At 51.2% G+C, this 13,349-nt stretch overlaps 1 long non-coding RNA gene across 1 annotated transcript; it reads right to left on the bottom strand.

The window, feature by feature from the left end:
- Positions 1 to 5,760: 5,760 nt before the first annotated feature.
- On the bottom strand, positions 5,761 to 11,602 carry LOC128096912 (uncharacterized). The gene is made up of 3 exons (XR_008213765.1): positions 11,268 to 11,602; positions 9,276 to 9,462; positions 5,761 to 7,418 (listed from the first exon to the last, which is right to left on the bottom strand). It is a non-coding gene; the product is annotated as an uncharacterized LOC128096912 (long non-coding RNA).
- Between the last annotated feature and the right edge of the window lie 1,747 nt (positions 11,603 to 13,349).

Genomic DNA, 13,349 nt, shown 5'->3' with positions numbered 1-13,349 from the left:
GAAGTCTCCGGTCCTGTTGCCACCACGGTCTTGGGGCCCCGAAACCCACAAGGCCCCTGCCACAACCGCAGGCCAGCTGAGTGGCGGTCCGCAGTAGACCTGCGCCGCTGCCGCCTTACGCCCCAGGGTCCTCTTTCTACGGAGATACTGCGAAATAGCCTCCACTCCCCGTGCTGCTGGACATCATGCTCTATAGGACCGGAACGCCATGAGACACCCCGGAGGTGCACTCATAACAGCAACACCACAAAACAATCCCCGAGTGCCCTCATGACAAGGATGCCACAAAACTCGGGGTCTGGATACAAGAGTGTCTTAAAGCACCCTAGGGTCTCCACAGGACCAAAGTCCCTGTTCCCATATGATAAGGGCACCACAACACTCATTCCAGGTCCCTGCATAAGGACACCGCAAAATATTCAACACCGGGCTGTCCTTATGATGAGAAAATACCACAAAAATCCAGGTACCCACATAACCGATACCTCACAAAGAACCACCCAAGGGCTCCGATGCAGAAGGACTGCCCAAAGTACATCTAGATTTCCATGTGTAGTTACGATGCCACCTGATATACAGAGCTCCACACCCAAGTTCCACACAGCTAGCTAGAATTGCAGAACCTAGAAGCTCACAGCATGACCTAGGGATGCCAAGGCACAGCTATGGAAATTCCCTGTGTCACCGGCAAGACAACATCGACCACCCCATGAACTGTGACGACCCAGCCTCTCACCGGTGATATTGCCACCAGCAGCTGCTGTCTACTAGACCCTGTTCTGTGCGGTGGGGACTTTGGGACACAATTCTGCATTGAAGAAGCTGTGCCTATCAGCTATTGCCCCTTCTTGAGCCACCACCCATTAGCCAGCAGCTTGGACAGCAGATCTCTGATTCTCAGGCTGGCTGCCGGTGTGACCCTTACCCTTCAGCCTCTAGGACTGGGAACCAAATATCCATCTGTATATCAGGTATCCAGGTTATGACCAGATTAAGACACCACTGTCTGCCCTTCCATGTACTGGCTGTACAATGGGATCATAGTAGGACAGTCTTGCAGAGTGACACCTAAAGTAGGTGACATACAACAGAAGGCCTGGCACAGGAATTCAAAATCAAACCCTGAAGGACAGTTTAAGTCAAGAAGTGGAACTTTTTCCCCCTCCCCCCAAAGAACTGGACCTCAAACTGGCCTGGGCATAGGCCTTTCCTGATTGGTAAAAGCTAGAAGGTCATGCATAGGGCAGCCTGGGTTACCTCCAGCTTGTGACCTGTTTCTTACCTCCTGGGTAAGACCAGAACAGGCACAAACCAACACTCCTAGACACAGCTCCTACCCTGGGACTGGCCAGGCATCTCTGTGCAAGCTTCGGCTGCCCCTACCTCAAGGCAGGGCTTGATATTTCAAAGAGCAGGGTTCCCTGTATGAAAACTAGATAGTTCCCAATGTGGAGACACAAGTCCACTCCTAAGTTCCCTATGCTTGCCCAGAGTACCCAGGGGATCAGCCTTCCTTCTTATCACAATTCAGGCTCAAAGTTCACTCTTCTGAATTCACTCATAATGGAGAGTTCGCACCTTTAGTTACCTCTTCTGTCAGGACATAAGACAACTGGTAAGGGATTGGCAAGATGGCTCAGAGGTAAATGGTTACCCCCAAACCTGACAACCTGAAAGGAAGAGAGAGAAAAATGGTTCCCATAACTCATCTGCTGACTTCCATACATGCACTGTGGCATGAGCCTCCCCGCTACTCAAAAAAATTTTTCAGTGTAGTAAATAGTTTTTTTTTTTAAGATGGTTGATTATTCCTTAGGGGAACATTTAAAAAACAAAAGAGACTTAGTTGTATCCCTGTAGATAGCTTTATCGGCCCACGTGTAGACCCCATACAAATTAATGTTGCATTTGAGGGAATGACTTCCTTGCATGGGATTGTATTCTATACAGTTCAGGCAAATTTTATCCAAAGAAGATGGCTTAGACAGCCATCGGATGAGCTGTGCATGGTCAAATACACTTTAATCCCAGCACTTGGGAGGGAGGCAGAGGCAGGCAGACCTCTATGAGTTCCAGACTAACCTGGTCTACCTAATGAGATCCATCTCAAAAAATAAAAAAAGGCAAAGAAGTTATGCTGTTTATCTTAGTGGGGCCCTGAACACCAATCTCAGTGGCCAGTGCTCTCAAAGATGCTACATGCATCATATGGCTATCTTGATGCAAGGCCCAAACAGGAACTAGCATTGGCCCCTAGATGCAGAACCCAGTGAAGTAGATGTGACCAGATGCAGTGTAAACGTACTTGTCCCTAAAGGGCATCTAGGAAGGAGGTACAGGGTAAAGAGCCCTAGGAAGCAAGGAGGGCTTCAGGCTGGCTTCTGTGCCTTCCAACCTCAGTGGACTCAAAGGCTTTCCCTATGCTCGAGACGACAGAACTTCTGAAGCAGCCGAACACAGTGTCAGGGTAGCTGTGACAGACAGTGCTAGCAGGACCTCATGCTCTTGCGGAACTCAGTGGAGGGTTTCTACCTGCTGGCTTTCTTCCTTCAACCCCTCCCACAGCTGTTCTGGCCCATTACACGTCATGCTATGGGTAAATGGAGCATCTAGACCACAGCCACAACCATGTTGGGTGAAGGGTTGGAGGCTTGGTGCCTGCCTAGAGAACCTCAAGCATGCAGATGGAGGAAGGGACCCAATTGCACAGGCACATCCAGCCCACTGCCTTGACTTGTCATACTAGTGTTTTTGGACAGTTGGTCAAATGCTTGTCTCTCCTCTATACGTACACACTTGCCAATCTCCCTCTACAAGTGGGAAGGAGACCAATTCTGACCTGCGTGGCTTCCATTATTGTGTGAGAGTAACAATGGAGCGACAAGCCTGCCCAGACAGATGAAAGCTCATGAGGGCCTGAGGAGCAGAAGTGGGATGGGCTGGCTTTAGACAGAGAAGACTTCTTAGGGGATGGATTCCTGGGAGTAAGAAGCAAGTAGCTTGGAGACTGGCTGACAGCTGCAGGATCAAAGGGAGTCCCGATATGCTCCTATTCTAAGGGGACTTAGACCCAGCAAGAGGAATGAATGCTCTGTGAGGGCCAGGCCAACAGCTCCACAGAAACCTTCCCATCCAAAACCCAGATCTTGAGGGCAGGGCAAAGCTCCTGGACCTGAACCCACCACCCCTCCTTGGGATGGGAAAAGATCTGTAGCACTCTGGCATAAACTGCCTAGACTTCTGTCTAGTTCAGCATCCACTAAAAACAGACCCTTAGAAGACAGAGTTGAGCCCAGTTGTGGTGGCACACACCTTTAATTCTAGCACTCAGGAGGCAGAGGCAGGTGGAGCTCTGAGTTCAAGGCCAGCCTGATCTACAGAGGGAGTTCCAGGACAGCCAAGGCTAAGCAGAGAAACCCTGTCTTGAAAAACTAAACCAGAAAAAAAAGAAAGAAAGAAAAGAAGAAGAAGGAGACATTTAAATGTAACTCATTTGTTTAAGAGGCCATTCCAGAAAGCACAGGTGGGATTCAAGGTTGTAAGAGAAGAAAGAGGAGCCAGGCTACAGGGAGTGTGGGGCAGAGCTTTTAACGAATTGGACAAGAGCAGCAGAATCCTCACCTGCAAGGAATTTAGAGCCATCCCTGGGGTAGCCACCCAAGGGGCAGAGGCCCAAGGTTGAGAGACATGCCCAGGACTAGAGAGACTAATTCCGTACAGAGAATATATGAGGAGAACCAAGGCCAGTTCTCACTATTAGAAATAGGCAATGTTCTTAATGGAATAAGGGGCGACTTGGGAGATGGCTCAATTATAAGGAGTTTGCTACATAAACATAAGAACCTGAATTTAGACTGGGCGGTGGTGGCGCACACCTTTGATTCCAGCACAGGAGGCAAAGGCCAGCCTAGTCTACAGTGCGAGTTCCAGGACAGTCAAGGCTACAGGGAGAAACTCTGCTTTGAAAAAAAAAAAACAAAACAAAAAAGAGCCTGAATTCAGATCCTTACTACCAGTGTAAAAAAGCCAGCCATAGGCCGGGTGGTGGTGGCGGCGGCGGCGTACGCCTTTAATCCCACTCGGGAGGCAGAGGCAGGCGGATCTCTGTGAGTTCGAGGCCAGCCTGGTCTACAGAGTGAGTTCCAGGACAGGCTCCAAAAGCTATACAAAGAAACCCTGTCTTGAAAAACCAAAAAAAAAATAAAATAAATAAATAAAACAGCCAGCTGTAGTAGTACACACCTGTCATCCCAGTGCTGGGGAAATAGGGACAGGAAGAACTCCAGGGCTTGCTGGGAGCTGGCAAGGTGGTTCAGCAGGTAAAGGCACTTGCCACCATGCTTGACAATCTGAGTTTGATTCTTGTGGTCCCACAAAGTAGAAGGAGAGAGCTGACCCAACAAGTTATCGTTTAACCTGTGTCCTACTGTGGTACATGCGTGTACTAATGGTACGCACACTCACTAGTAAATAAATATTTTTTAAAATAATTTTAAAAATGGTGAGTGATTGAGGAAGCCACCTCACATTGACCTCTGTCCTCCACATGCATGTGCACACATGTATGCATACTGACAAATGTATGTATTTCCACTCATATGCATGCATTCCCACACTTATGTACATGGACACATACACAAAAAAAATGTGACATGAAAGCAGAAGTGGGAACTGCTTGGGGGAAAGTCGGGGACTAATAAGAGAAGGTAGAGAGAGTGGCAGAGGGCAGTGGGGAAGCAGGGCGAGTAAGAACAAAGGGGAGTGACCAGTGCATGAAAGAAAACGCCGTGAAACTCATTACTTCGTATGCTACTGAGGATCGGAACTGTGTGGTGTTGGACTGGAATCAGTGATACTGTGTGACCTCCCATCGTGTCTATAAACAGAACAGAGATATAAACACGGGCATCACTCCTGGCTTTGTTCACTGGAGGAAGGACTCTGAGCATCAGTGAGAAATGCAAGGCACAAACCTTGGCTTTTGCATTACATTCTTCTGAAAAGACTCAGAGCCTGGGGAGAAACAGGTGAGTCTGGGACAAGGGAAGGCCTCCAAGGGTGAAAGGCATGAGCAGGGGACACAGAGGGTTTGCAGAAGCTGACCAGGTCAGACAGTGTAACAGTAGTAGAAGATAACAGGGAAGGGTAATAATCACAGACTGAGATAAGAAACCACAAGTTCATACACGTTTAATATTTAATATGATAGTGAGTTAAAAGCTAAATGAGAACTATTTGCATATTTAAAAGTATTTCCCCTAAAACTGCTTGTTTGTTACAAAGGAAAAAGAGCAATTTCCCAGTAGAGATTCTGAAAGCTGCTACCTTAATTGAGCCACCAGAGTGGATCCTGTAAATAACAGGATTCATGACACTCCTGCCCCACCAATATGAGTGTGAGCAGACCTGCAGCCACCCCTGTCAGTTACCTCCAAAGACCCACAACCTCCATCTAACTGTGACAGGTCCTCAGTGATGAAACATTCAAACATAGTTGTGGGGACTTTCCCTAGAAGGTCTCCTTTATAAGCACCAGGACCACTGCAAACAGGGAAAGGCCAGGCATGTTGAAGGCTAACAGACAAAAAATGAGATTTCAGCTGGGCAGTGGTGGCACACTCCTTTAATCCCAGTACTTGGGAGGCAGAGCTAGGTGGATCTCTGTGAGTTCGAGGCCAGCCTGGGCTACCAAGTGAGTTCCAGGAAAGGCACCAAAACTACACAAAGAAACCCTGTCTCGAAAAACCAGAGAGAGAGAGAGAGAGAGAGAGAGAGAGAGAGAGAGAGAGAGAGAGAGAGATCAGTCTAGCACGTGCTCCTGACCAGGCTGATCTATCTTGTCCCAACAAGAGACATTACTAGGACAACCAAGGAGCCTGGATTAGGTCTCAGACCGACATGGCCTGCTTTGGATAGCCCTGTTAGGGTATTACAAAAACTGTCCTTGGGTGTGGTGAAACGCCATGCTGGCCGCTGACTGTCAGGAGTGATGAACACCTGCTACTCTTGCAGCATCTACGTAAGTCTGAGTACAGAGTACAAACTTCATTATTAAGAGTGTTGGATGAGGCAGGCTGAGCTCTCCACGTCTGCTGAGTATGAACTATAAAACAGGATAGAGAGGCTAGACAAAGTCCTCTAGTGAGCCCTGTGGAAACAGACAGGACACCAGAGCTTGTGCTACAGCTCAACCAAGACAGTACAAGGTCCCCTTCTCAGTCCAAGCACAAATACAAAAAATAAATATGCCAGAAAAAAAATGTGCTGTTTAAACATTCTGCAAAAAATGTGCAAGGAAGCTGGGTGGTGGTGGTGGTGGTGGTGGTGGTGGTGGTGGTGGTGGTGGTGCACACCTTTAAACCCAGCACTTGGGAGGCAGAGGCAGGCGGATCTCTGTGAGTTTGAGGCCAGCCTGGTCTACAGAGCAAGATCCAGGACAGGCACCAAAACTACACAGAGAAACCCTGTCTCGAAAAATAAAAAAAAAAAAATGTAGATGTATTTATTGTATTATTTTGTGTTTAGAGTGTTTTGCCTGCATGTATGTGTGTGCATCATGTGCATGCCTGGTGCCTGCTAAATTCAGAATTAGGAGTCAGATCCCCTGGGACTGGAGTTAACAGACAATTGTGAGCTGCCTTATGGGTGCTCACACTAGAACCCAGCTCCTCTGCAACAGCAACAAATGCTCTTAACCGTTTAGCTAACTCTCTAGCCTCCATAAAATGTTTTAAACTGAATCAATCATTATTAATGTTTCTGGACAAAACTGACACTGTACTTTGATTTTATGTGTCTGTGTGGTGCTAGGAATCAAACTCAAGGTGTTGAATGTTAAACAGCATTCTAACACTGCGAATAACACCAGTCTGCTACTTCGAAATGCTACAGCTTTTATCTTACATACAAAAAAACCAAGAAAGTGTGTTTTGCAGGAGCCATAGGTATTTTAAATTTTTTTCTTTGTGTAAACCTGAATTTCTTACTTTCCTAAAAAAGATGCTTTTGGTTTTGTTGATCTTCTCTGTTGTTTCTTTCTAGACCATTCTAGGTGGGAGGAACTTCCCCCACAATGGGAATTTCTGGAGGGTCAGGCACATGGCCCGAACAGGGTCACTTGTTCAGGGTGGTCTTAGGTATGTGCCTGCATCCCCTTGGATAATCATTCTATGGGTCCCAGCATCCACAGGAAGTCCTGACCTGCCTTTAACACACAGGAAGCGAGAACAGAAGGCTTGTCATAGGGTCACACCTGTGGGTTATACTGTACTTGTGATATGTGGGAGTTAGAGGGTGAGCTCAATGTGCTGCGGCAGGGATAGTCTTACAGCTGCTGACCACCTCAGTCAGCACGAGCCCAGCTCCTGCATCCTCCCACTTTCAGCAGTATCCTTGGGCAACCTCTGGTCCTTGACATCCTGCAGGTGGAAAGAAAGAAAAGTGGTGCTTCTTTCCTGTGTCAAACAGAAGTGCCTACATCACTGCCAACCTAGAAGGGCAACCATGGGGTCACCAGTTTCTGAGGCTCAGGACAGGACAATGGCCAATCTCAGGAGCCCAATAATCCAGGACCTAGGCTGGGAGGTGGGGTGAGCTCCTGGACCCTTCTCTGTGGAAGACCCTTATCCAACCCCATTTGCCCTGTACATGGTTCTAAGGCTGAGGGTGCAGCAGCAGGAAAGAGAGGGCTCCCATCCTGAGCAGCTTGGGGCCTGAGCTGATGCCGTGTCCAAAGCCTGTGGACAGCTAGCAGGGCATTCCAGCAAAGGCTGGGGTGGAGGAGCTGCACACTGAGCCTGGAGGAGCTCATATATGGACACCCTACCCTACAGTCCCACCAAAGCCTCCTGGACCCTGTCCCCCGAAGCATGCTGTGCTGTTCTGGAATGTGTACCTAGCTGGCAATAGCCTGCCTTAGGCTTCAGCCACACTGTGAAGATCACAGCATAGCCGTCTCATGCCCATGGCCCGCAGCACTCTGCCAGGCCTGAGCCCCAAGGCTAAAGCTGTGGTCCTGAGTGGTTAAAGGGATCATGTGTAAAACATGAGGGCAGAAGGCCCAGGGGCTACAGGACAGAGGGGGCAGGGATCATGGTAGCATCGGTGCATCCCCTATCATCCTTTGGGCTCCTTTTGTTGCCCCTTTGCCTGGCACATGGGTGGCAGTGGCACTGTCCTTGTCACATAAAGGTTTAACCTGCTCCTTCAAGGCCACTTCTCAATGCCTCTCCCAGGCCCCAAAGCTGCAATGTTGTTGGGAATAATGATAAAACTTCATGTGCCACAAGATCCAGAGCCCTGATGCCAGACTTATTTCACCTTGAGGCTCAAAGGGTTGTGTTAGTGTCTATACAGCACACAAAGCATTCGAGGACACTAGTAAGGGGCTTGGAAGTCAAAGCAAGTTTTGCCTACAGGGCTCATATAGCATTACTGAGAGAGTACAGGGCAGGGTACATTCTCAGGGTCAGACCCCAGAGTTCTTGAGAAGCCCCACAACAGATTCCTACTCATGAGACATACTTGTTGTGCCTCCCAGCAGTCAGGCAAGGCCTTAAAATCTATCTTCGGGCAGTGGTGGCGCATGCCTTTAATCCCAGCACTCGGGAGGCAGAGGCAGGCGGATCTCTGTGAGTTCGAGGCCAGCCTGGGCTACAAAGCAAGTTCTAGGACAGGCTCCAAAGCTACACAGAGAAACCCTGTCTCGAAAAAAAAAAAAAAAAAATCTATCTTCATCTTATGCAGAGGGAGTCTAGCCTTCAGGTCCAGACTAAGCCCTGGTGACAGCCTTCCTCTCCTCCTCCTTGCTTTTCCCCTTAGCGGGTCAGTCCCGTACTGAGCACCTCAGGCAGCCCCAACCTCTTTGCACTCTCCTCCCCCAGACCTGTAAAGCAGGGCATAAGACCCTCTCCAGGAACCGCCTACCTCTCAAGACTTGGCTGGACTGATGACCCAGATCCCTTATGCCTGGTGTACCCTCACTCTGCTGCTGGTTGTCAGGCTGTGAGCAGAGACAGGAGACTCTCACTACATCTTAGGGAGTAGTTCAATGTCCCAGCAGAAGTTGTGCAAGTAAGATGGCTGTTCAGGTCTGCCCTGGGAGAAGACTCCTGTGTGGCTAGTAAGTACTTCTCTAAGCCTACTGATCACCCTGGTCCCAAGGAAGCACCAGTGGCCTCCAGCATGGCCTCTTTGAAGCACCCTCTGTCTGGACCTAAAATCCTTCCAGAGAATGATCACCAAGATGCTGCCCTGACCCCATCCTAGGTACACACCTAGTGTTTAGGCCTGCTATAGGAGGAAGGTGACGTTTCACATGCTCCAGAGAGGCAAAGGAGGAGCCCCAGGTGGGGTTGAGATACCATAAGAGAAGGAAGGAGAGGGAGGCATCCATAGGTCTTGGGATCCAGTCCCACCAGAGCCAGCCTCTCTTGGAGCAAGCACACGTCCTGGTTCAGGATCCTGTGAATGAAAAGTCAGGAGGCAGAGGGCAGGTGGAGCTGTAAGAAAGAGCCCCGCCTGCCTGCCTGCCACCCCTCCACACGTTCCAGAGCTTCTCTAGGGAGGGTCCTAGGTAACTTAGGAGGAGCCCTTTCCTCTGAATCACAGTCCTTCTGGCATCAGGATGGTGGAGGCAGCAGGGTGGACTTGGGTCTATGGCTGCTCAGTGACCAACCAACACAGCTGCCTGACACACCCTACACCCCAGGCCAGCCATAACATCCCTCCCCCACACCCCTACATTCAGGCTCTGGGGCCCCTTCCTGCCCTCTAAGGACCCAGCTTGTATCCCTGCTGCCCTTACACCCCTGGGCTGGTGCAGCATCCTCCTCCCCTGTACAGGCCCCAGGCCCCTCTCTCATGGAAGCAGGGCCTCCTTGTAAATCTGAGCCACACTTGGTTCCTGAGCAGGCCCCCTCCCGCCAGCCCGCCCTCGAGCCGTCATTTCTGGCAGGCCCTTGCAGTGAGCTCACGCATTACATAAGGCATTCGAGCTATTTCTTGGGGGAACAGCTCCCCCTCCGTGGGGCTCCATTTACCCTCACTCTTCTCAACCACCAACTGCCAAGCCAAAGGAGGTCTGGGCATGAAAGGACAGACCCTGTTCAGGGAAGGGGCTGCCCCTGCTCCCGCCTAAGGGGCCCCCAGCCACCGGAAAACAATGGTATTTGCAACAGAGGGACACATAAGCCCAGATGCCCAGGACAAGCCACCTCAGGGGGCCCAGGGCAGAGACGCAAAAGAAGGAAGGAAGAGGGAGGGGGAAGAGGGAAGTAGCGAAAGAGGGAGGGGAAGGAAGGAAGCAGCACTCCAGACTGCTAGGACAGCATGGGTTCCAGGGCACACAGCCACCAACGATAGGACAGACTTTTGTCTCTGCCACTCATCCCAGAAGGCTCTTGGTCTATCTCAGGGCACCTAAGTCCTCTTGGGCCCTCAAGCTCAGTGTTATCTAGTTGGCAACTACAGTCTCCTTTGGGACTCTGAAAAGTGCCTGATGAGGGAGGAGCCCTCAGGTGCCAAGTTTAAATGCTGATTCCAATGGCCCAGTCCAGAGATCCCAGGAATCCTCTCAGGCCTCAGGAAGCAAGGCCCTGGCCCCTCAAGCCCCCTGCTGTATTTCTGTGGCCTGGGCGTAAGAGAACCTGTTAGGGCACAGCAGCCCCCTGGGAGTGGGGAGCACAGCTGCAGAGACATGCAAACAGTATGCACTGGATATCTCTGAGTGCTGGGCCCTATCCCAGCCTGTTCCAGAGGAAAAGCCTGGCTCCTGCAAGGACGAGGCTGTGTTCCTCACATAGCCACTTTCCTTGCTGCATCAGGGCAGGAAAAGTACACCTGGGCCCAAGCCAAAGAGCCGTCTCTGTGCCCCCCCACCTTGCGGAGGCTGCCTGAGGCCAGAGTTCAGCCTGAAGAAGCAGGAAGCTGAGCTCCTCCAGCAGGCTGGCCACTTCCCCTTTCTGAGGAAGGGACACCCCAGTGGAGCAGCTTTCTATGTCCCAGCAAAGGCCATATGCCTGCAGATGTCCCCTGCTGGGACCCTGTCTCAGACCATACCCTGAGTGGGGGCAATCTCCTGCTAGTACCAGCGACAGCTAGATCACAAGCCTGTGTGCGGCAGAGGCCTGGAAGCACCATGGCTCCCTCTCATTAGTCTCTAGGAAGGAGTCTCTGTCCTCGTGAGCAACAAGAACATGTATTCCTCTCTCTTTTCAGACTCTGATTCTTGGAACTTACACCCTCTTGGGTTTGCTATTTTTACCCACCCTGAGCCTTCCGGTCTCCATGGCGACGCCTCCAAACAGCAGATTCCAGGCGGCAATGACGTCACCTTTCCCTTTCCTGCCGCCCAGGCCTCTAGGCGCTGCTGCCTGGGGCCCAGGGGCTGCCCTGTTCTGTGCCCCCTCAGAGCAGCCCTCAGCCAAGACTCCAAGGTCTGCGGGCTACAGCTGAACCTCTCTGCTTCCTGCTGGCTCAGTAGTTGGGGGTCTGGGGGAGAGCGTCCATCCTTCTAAATGCCCCTTGGAGTGGTTCTGCCAGAGCCCCTTGGCAGAGGGCACCAGCCCAGGGGAGGTGACCCAGAAGCAGCCTCCCTCCCACTCTGGGCTCTCTGCCACACCGGCTGCCCTGTTCTACCGAGCTGCCGCAGGCCCTAGTGGCTGGAGAGGAAGGGGCTGGCCGGCGCCAGCCTGCAGTCTGTCTGGCCTGGGAAGCTCCCCATGGCCCCTGCATCAGAAGCCAGTTCCCAAGAGAGGCAGCAACCTCAGCAGGGGGCTGAGGAGCCCACAGACTTGTGGGAAGCTGGAATGGGAAACAGCCTACTAGCTGGCTTGCCAGGAGCTTGCAGGGGTGCCCATGTGCATCCAACCCCCTCAAGTGAGGCTGAAAACAGGTCACCCTGCAGGGCCCCATCTCAACCTTAGGTCCTTGCCAGGCTGCAAAGATGGCCACATCCCCCCCCACAACCCAGGTTTCCTGTAGTCAGTCTGACTCTTCAGGGGCCACCTTTCTCCCAGCTGGGGCCATCTCAGCCCAAACTGAGAGCACGGACACCTGTGATCAAGATAGGGAGGAAGGTATGCTTCCTGCCTTCTGTGTTCTCTGTGGGAAGAGAACATTATGTCTTACTATGGCTCAGACATTCACTGAAAGAACTGCGAAGTCTTTCCTGTGCCTGGGGGCTGTGGATGTGTAGGGAGAGTACTTGCCTAGCATGAAGCCCTGAGTTTGTATCCCCAGCACCGTGTGAAGCCAGCAGTTTGTATCCCCAGCACCTTGTGAAGCCAGCTTGGTGGCAGAAGCCTATAATCTCAGCCCTCAGAAGGTAGAGATAGGAAGATCAGAAGCTCAAAGTTGTGTTTGGCTATATAGTTTGAAGCCAGAAGCCAGTCTGAGCTACTCAAGAACCTGTCTTAAAAAAAAAAAAAAAAAAAAGTCTTAAATTTTCCTGGAAGAATGGACAAGCTGGCTTCAAGAACTCTACCTCTCTTTCTGCAGCCAAGGAGACTTTCTCAGTCAAAGAGTCCCACTCACTCTAGACATGCTGCCTGCCACCTCCCCGAGGGATGTTGGGTCTCTGTTCCCCAAAACAGGGCTTGCTTTTCCTGTGGCCTGCAGAGTTCTTGACTCACACCCATCCTTACCACCCAAATCAGGTCTTAGGGTTCAAGTGGCTGGAGGGATGGCTCAGCGGTTACTGACTGCTCTTCCAGAGGACCCGGGTTCAATTTCCAGCACTCACGTGGCAACTCACTGCTGTCTATAACTCTAGTTCCAGGAGACCCGACACCCTCACACAGACATACATGCAGGCAAAACACTAATGCACATAAAATGAAAACAAATAAAGGTCACTGAGGGCTGGAGCTGGGGCCCCACTCTGTCCTTCTGAACCCTAGTAGGAAAAGACAGTCCTCAGGGTGAGAGACTGAGACAGAGGACGTGGTTTCTAGGCTCACATTCCTGCCTCCTGCTTGATTCCAGGAACGAAGCCCCAACTTGCCTCCATCTGACATCGGCAGGCGCAACCACAGGTCCGGGCAGGAGGCAGGCAGGTGGGTGGCTGTCTCCAGAGCCCCACACAGTCAGTCACCAACCAGCTGTGCAGGGTGTTCAGCTGGGTCTTTCCAGCCAGCCTGGCGCTCGGGAGCCCTGTCCTAAGGCTGTATCCACAGTAAAGTGGCCTCTTGAGACAGGATTGGAGAGCCAGTGAGGGCTGGAGTATCTGAGCCAGGTGGTTCCACTCTCAGGAGTGGAAGAGGTTACTGTAAGAAAGAGCTGTGGCTTGTCTGGTAGAGTGACCACTCCAAGCTCCAAAGACTCCTGGGAAGGCGTGAGCAGAGCAGGGA

This window comes from Peromyscus californicus, unplaced genomic scaffold (genome assembly GCF_007827085.1).
Source record: "Peromyscus californicus insignis strain IS unplaced genomic scaffold, ASM782708v3 Scaffold_5__1_contigs__length_169319896, whole genome shotgun sequence".
Classification (NCBI taxonomy): domain Eukaryota; kingdom Metazoa; phylum Chordata; class Mammalia; order Rodentia; family Cricetidae; genus Peromyscus; species Peromyscus californicus.
Note: the sequence above shows the minus strand (reverse complement) of the source record. Positions and strands in the feature narration are given on the sequence as shown.